Source organism: Spinacia oleracea, chromosome 4 (assembly GCF_020520425.1).
Source record: "Spinacia oleracea cultivar Varoflay chromosome 4, BTI_SOV_V1, whole genome shotgun sequence".
Taxonomy (NCBI): Eukaryota; Viridiplantae; Streptophyta; class Magnoliopsida; order Caryophyllales; family Amaranthaceae; genus Spinacia; species Spinacia oleracea.
The window spans coordinates 54,092,093-54,099,664 of NC_079490.1; positions in this window are offsets into that span (position 1 = coordinate 54,092,093).

Genomic DNA, 7,572 nt, shown 5'->3' on the forward strand with positions numbered 1-7,572 from the left:
TTTCATTTCACCCGAAACCTGCTATTTATAGAAACCTGCTATTTATGGAAACCTGCTAAAAATAGTAACTGCCGTAATGGGTAGTTGTTAAAAATGGCAAGTCATAAAAGATAGAAACCTGTCAGAATTAGGTGTTGCACTCCAACATAAATCCTAAATGAGATAGAGATTATGAGAGAATCCTATTCCTAATATGATTCGAAAATAAGAGTCACGTATTGATTAAAATCCTAACGAGCCTAGAGTTCGTAACGGGCCCACACGCATTCCGTCATAAGGTTAATACGCACTAAAAGACTCGATCAAGTCTCATACACTCTGGATTCTAAGAGTCCGAATCTGACAAAGAAACGGCCCAAACATCAATTTCAACGCCCAAACCTGGGCGCTGAAATTGCCTGGATCCTATTTTCAACGCCCAGAGCTGGGCGCCGAAATCTTCGGCGCCCAGGCCTGGGCGCTGAAATTACCTGGGACGTGTTCTCTCCTAATTCCTCGTGGATTAGAGCTCTATAATTCTATCTTTCCACGAACTCTTTTCTATAAATATAGCCCAAGTTCGACGTGAAAAAAGGACACAACAACACACAATTATTATTCTGAGTATTGACTCTAAACCCCTAAGCCTAAGCCTCACGCTGCAAAACTGATCACGCGTTCTGTCGCAATAGATCCATATATCGAACAGAACATATCCTGTCCCATAACTTGAGATTCGTTAAATAAAAGGAGAAATAGTAAAGTCAAAGTGGTTAGTTTTCTGAGAATCGTGACGCACCTCTCAAGGGTGCATCGTAATGTGTCCCTTTTCCATGATTTAATTGCTTTCCTCGCCCTTTTATGAACTGTTAAACTAATTAAATCTGATTGTTCTATCACGCCTAATAAAGATAATATGTTGGGAAATTGGATTACCACGCTAGGTCCCTTAAAACAATCTAAATCAGATAATCGCGTTCGATCTAGTACTATATGTTGCATATTATTAAAATCGACTCAGATTAGTTTAATAGTTAACGCATGTCCCTTCAATTATTTATGCTGAGCTAGTAAGGATATCCTGCCTCTGGAGTTATCGAAGAGCGAGTACTCCTCTCGGTAGTTACAGTCACCCGAACCCTCAATGAAGGAAATAATGCCCTTGGTCCAAGTATGCATTCAATGTTAAGTCTAATAAATGCGGTTCAGTATTAATTAACAAGTTAATAATTCAGTGAGATCAAGTGAGCTGAATGCCTAGCTAGAGGCCGCTTCAGTTCAAGTGGAATTAATGATATTAATCCACAGCTTACTCTTGACTGAACCCGTAGGGTCACACAAATAGTACGTAAATGGATCAAGTATTTAATGGCATTAAATCTATGGATATTCGGAATCGACGGATCTTGGTTTCAGTGGGAGCTGAGATCGTCACAGGCAAGAAATAGAAATATTGCCGGAATCGGAAATATTGCCGGAAACGGAAATATTGTCAGAATCGGAAATATTATCGGAATCGGAAAATAATTCCGGAAACGGAAATATTAAATATTTGTTCGAAACGGAAATTGATTTCGGAATTGGAAATATTTAATATTGTTCGTATCGGAAATGAATTCCGGAATCGAGAAATTAATCGGAAGCGTATCGTACGAATTAGCATCGGACGAGGCCTGCCAGACGAAGGCCCAGCACGAAGCCGGGCCATCGCCCAGCAAGCCAGCGTGCCACAAACGCATCAGCCAAGGCTGCGCCAGGCCCACCGCAAGGCAGGCCCAGCGCGCGCCAAGGCTACGACAGCGTGTGGGCTTGCGGTAGTGGGCTGCGAGCTCGCGGGCTGCGCGCGCGCGCATGGCGCCCCTCGTGGGCTGCTGTGCGTGCGTGTGTGTTTGTGTGCTACTCGAATCCTAAAGCTACCGGGATTTGTCATATGATTAAATCTAATCCTAAAAGATTTAGTTTATTTAATTAGAGTCCTAGTAGGATTATAATTAAATAAATTAGTATCCTAATAGGATTCCAAATCCTTTTCCATAACTCTATAAATAGGTGCCTAGGGTCACATATTTATATCGAGTATTCAAGTATTCAAAGTGAGTTTTTGAGAGCAAAATTCAGTCATACAATTGCCTATAAAGTGCCGAAAATTCAAAGTACCTTAAGGGCGATTCTAGTTGGTCAATCTTAAGGCGGATCCGGACGTGCTGTGGACTATCTACGGAGGGACGACACTTGGAGTCCTAAAGACTTGTTCTTGTTCGGTTAGGGCGCAGCTAGGGAAGGCACGCAACAAAGAGTATGCATCTAAACTATGCTAAATGATTATGTGTAAATAATATGTTTTCCTGGCTTTATGGTTTTTCCGCATGATTTATGAATTGTCATATGTATCATAACCTAAAACTCAATCTCTACCTTGCGGGTGTATGTTGAGAGATCCCCACACCAGGGATCACAAGGGAACCTACGGCCGTCGTGGTCAAACATAATTGCACTCCCTTTATGTCACGATAACCGGGTTTTGTCAGTTTTTCTCATTGTCGTTAAAACTGAATGACGACTCCTATATTACTAGTCAATTGGGTGTAAACTCACAGGAAATCCAATTACACTTGATTTGACAAAAAGAAACGTCACACCCACGAGGGACAAGGTCACGCATTAGCCTCGTGCTCATTTCGACCCCCTCACAATCGTTGTTGGATGTACGGTGACCATACTACGGTGGAATACTTGAGTGGGGTTGAGGAGTTCCTTAGATGTGCTTTAGCACACCAACGAAGTACGAAAGCCGCAAAGATCTATTGTCCTTGTCGTGATTGTGACAATGTAAGGCGGTTAGCTGATATTGATGAAATTGAGGATAATTTATTTCGTCGTGGGTTTAAGCAAGACTACCATGTCTGGTTTTGGCATGGTGAGAAAATACTTGATCGTCCAAGTTCTAGTGTGAATGAATTTGATGTTCTGGCAGAGAGTGATGAGAGTGATTCTGATATTTCTGAGAATAATGAGATGGATGATGGTGAGTAAGAAGATAATGAAATAAATGAAATGATGGATGCGGTGAAAGATCACTTGAATGAACGACCTCACATACTCGAGCAGGTATTAAAGGCTGCTGAGACGCCTTTGTACCTTGGGTGTACAAAATTCAAATTGTTAGAATGTGTGGCATCACTTTCCAACTTGAAAGCGGAGAGTGGTTGGACCGAAGAAAGTTTCACGAAATTATTGAAACGACTAGGTCTTTGGTTTCCCGATGGCAAAGACATTCCCACCTCTGCCTATTATACCAACAAATTGACGAATCCCTTAGGCTTAGAGGCCGTCAAGATAGATGCTTGCCCACATGATTGTATTCTTTACAGAAAAGAGTATGAAAATTTGGATAAGTGTCCAACGTGTTCTATGTCGCGTTACAAGTGTAAAGGGGCCAATTCAGCTAAAAGGGGACCGCCCGCCAAGGTATTGTGGTATCTTCCGATCATACCAAGGTTTGAGCGCTTGTTCTCCGTAAAGAAGAATGCTAAGTATCTGAGGTGGCATGCGGAAGAGAGGAAGAAAGATGAATTCCTTAGACATCCGGCTGATTCTCCTCAATGGAGAATTATTGATAAGAAGTATCCTGAATTTGGCAAGGAGGATAGAAATCTAAGACTTGCTCTATGTACAGATGGGATGAATCCATACGGCTCTCTGAGTAGTCAGCATAGCACTGTTAGGTTATGATACATATGACAATTCATAAATCATGCGGAAACAACCATTAAGCCAGGAATACATATTATTTACACATAATCATTTAGCATAGTTTAGATGCATACTCTTTGTTGCGTGCCTTCCCTAGCTGCGCCCGAACCGAACAAGAACAAGTCTTTAGGACTCCAAGTGTCGTCCCTCCGTAGATAGTCCACAGCACGTCCGGATCCGCCTTAAGATTGACCAACTAGAATCGCCCTTAAGGTACTATTATTTTCGGCACTTTTAGGCAAATGTGTGACTGAATTTTTCTCTCAAAAAAAAACTCACTTTGAATACTTGAAAACTCGTCGTAAATATGTGACCCTAGGCACCTATTTATAGAGTTATGGAAAAGGATTTGGAATCCTATTAGGATACTAATTTATTTAATTATAACCCTACTAGGTCTCTAATTAAATAATCATTATCTAATAGTTTTAGGATTTAATCATATTTCGAATCCCGATTGCTTTAGGATTCCCGCACAAGCATTGCACGAGCACCGTACACCCGCGCAAGCCTTGCGGCCCACGCTAGGCGCACAGCGCTCGGCCCACTGTTGCTGTGCTCTCGCGCGCGCACCCCAGGCCTTGGCTGGGCCTGGCCTTGCGCTGGGCCTGGTCGAGGCTTGGCACGCGATGGTGCGTGTTGGCTCGCTGGGCGATGGCCTGGCTTCGTGCTGGGCCTTCGTCTAGCGGGCCTCGTCCGATGCTAATTCGTAAGATACGCTTCCGATTAAATTCCCGATTCCGGAATTCATTTCCGATACGAACAAAATTTAATATTTCCGATTCCGGAATCAATTTCCGTTTCGAACAAATATTTTATATTTCCGTTTCCGGAATTATTTTCCGATTCCGATAATATTTCCGATTCTGACAATATTTCCGTTTCCGGCAATATTTCCGATTCCGGCAATATTTCCATTTCCGATAATATTTTCCGATACGTACCATGTTTCCGTTTCCGGCAACATCTACGACTTGGATAATATTTATATTTCCGATACGATCCATATTTCCGTTTTCGGCAATATCATCGTTTCCGGAGTATTTATTTCTTGCCTGTGACGATCTCAGCTCCCACTGAAACCAAGATCCGTCGATTCCGAATATCCATAGATGGAGTATTTAATGCCATTAAATACTTGATCCGTTTACGTACTATTTGTGTGACCCTACGGGTTCAGTCAAGAGTAAGCTGTGGATTAATATCATTAATTCCACTTGAACTGAAGCGGCCTCTAGCTAGGCATTCAGCTCACTTGATCTCACTGAATTATTAACTTGTTAATTAATACTGAACCGCATTTATTAGACTTAACATAGAATGCATACTTGGACCAAGGGCATTATTTCCTTCAGTCTCCCACTTGTCCTTAGGGACAAGTGTGCATTTCCTAATTCCTTTGTCGCTCGATGCTTGCTCTTGAACATAAGGTAAGAGTTGTCATCCTTATTGTGTCCAGAGGTGTTCCTCGGTTTCAGAGTTCAACTGATCAAATAAACAGATAATCATAGCCTAAGATTCATCCGAGCACGGCCATGCATTTCACAGTTTCTAGTTCTCCGAGTGGCCTTGTACAACTTTTAAGCATCTCATCCCGATTTATGGGAGGACAATCCCAATCTTGCGATGTTGAGATTAGACTTCGTTTGATAGGTGATTACCTGAGCGTTGCCTTTATAGCCTCCTTTTACGGTGCGACGGTTGGTCAACGTCAAAGCAACCAGTTCTCAAACAAGCAATCTCAAATCACTCAGGTATTGAGGATTTAGTTTCTAATAATTTTAATGAAATTTACTTATGACAGATTTTCATCTCTTACAGTAAAGTTTCATAGGTCTTGTCCGATACTAGTCTTCCCAAAGTAAGTATCTATGCAAATGATTATGACATTGCCATGTCCACATAGTTCAAGAAACAGAACTACTAGTCATCTTGCATTCTAGTCGTCTAACGTTTTCTATGCGTCCAATTTTATAGAAAACTCCGACCAGGGATCATTCTCAACCTTTGACATTCAAGTTCACCTGATAGACATTTCTTAGTCACAGGACTGGTCCTGACAGTCTATCTTGAATATTTCGTCAAATTGAAGGGACTCATCATTTAATACTAAACCAAGATTAAATGGAATATGAAAATACATTTCATATATGATAAATGTTCAACCGCAATGTTTTACAACCATGGGCCTTAAACCCATCTTCTAAAACAGTTCATGGAATTCAAAGCTATGCTTGATTTCCAGTGCTACAATGTGAGTGTTGCTTCTCACTTGTTGCATAGGTTTAGTTTATCATGCTTTTCCAATCTTAATATCCTTTTCATCGAATGTCTCTTCGAGATAGGATGATAAGAACTTTTGAGTGTGTTTAGTTTGTGATCTATTCTTTCTAGCTACAAGAGTGGTTCTACGCATTTTGCAATGAAGAACCATCAAGTCAGCAGACATGTGATCTACCCAAGTTCAATGAAGAACTCTTTAACATAAACAACCCTGTTTAATTGCTTCTTAGGCAATAAGTACTTTTACTTCAACTGTATAGGTTGCTAGTGATGCTTTGTTTGGATTTACTTATCCAAGCAGTTCACAGATATGTGGAAGACTTTCCAGCTGTATCTTAGAACATAGAAATTAATATTTTAATTTCCCACGCAACAACTCATGGTCTCCAATCCATGTTGCCATTTCAAAACACGATGCTCTATAGCTCGTCCTTGTCAATGGTTAACTCCAAATGAATCTTGCTTGATCCTTTGCTAGTGTTTATGCGTGCAGCATCAATATTTAGCATATCTTTATTTCCTTGAATCAAGAAATATTCCTATGTACCTTTTCAAGTACCATAAGTATTCTTGATCTCAATCTAGTTGATCTTCACTCAAATCAATAGAGACTGGTATATGTTCGTCATGCCTAAAGTCATACGATACGTTTTTGGCGATCCTCATATTATATCATACATGATAAATTCTTTTGCAGAATAATTCCCAATTGAATTCTATTCATGTAAGTTTAGCTCATCTAGTTTCAGTAGATACTAAATCCAGCTAAATTCTTTGACATATAATATAGGTTAAGAATCTTACTTAGATCCTTTGATGTTTAACTTAGTAAATGCTTATACATAGTTAAAACATTCTTTACTTAGATTTATTCACATGGGTCGAATATCTCCAATGGAGTATTTCGTGTTTGATTTAGTAAATGCCATTACTTAATCCAAAACAATATTATAAGATCTTTGTAAATAGATCTTAATACCCAGTATGTACTAAGTTTCGCCATGGTCCATCATTGATGAATAATTTCAAATCTAAGTCATTAGCATTTGAATGTTATTTCACAATAGAGAGATATGTGTGATACACATAGGACCAAATAAGTTTCACGTATATATATCTATAAGAATTATGTACATTTTATGAAACTAAAATACTTATTAGCTTCACTAAAATACACTTCCAATTCCCAATTGCTTGCTTAAATCTGTACTTAGATTCTATAAGCTAGCTTTCTTTTTCGAGCATTTATTTGGATCCACAAATCCTATGACATACCATGTACATAGTTTCTTCCAACATTTGACTGAGGAAGATGTTTTGTCATCCAATTGCCATATGTACCAATATGCAATCATTGCTTGAATTATAGACTTGAGCATTACGATTATGCATGAGGTTTCAACACAATCCACACCGTGAATTTTCTTGTAACCTTTTAGCAACTAATCTAGCTTTGTGTGTGAACACAATTTCATGTTTGATGGTTTTTATCCTTAAAACAAACTTTGCAACCAATAGGTGTGAAACTATTCTTGCAAATCAACAAAATTTCAATTT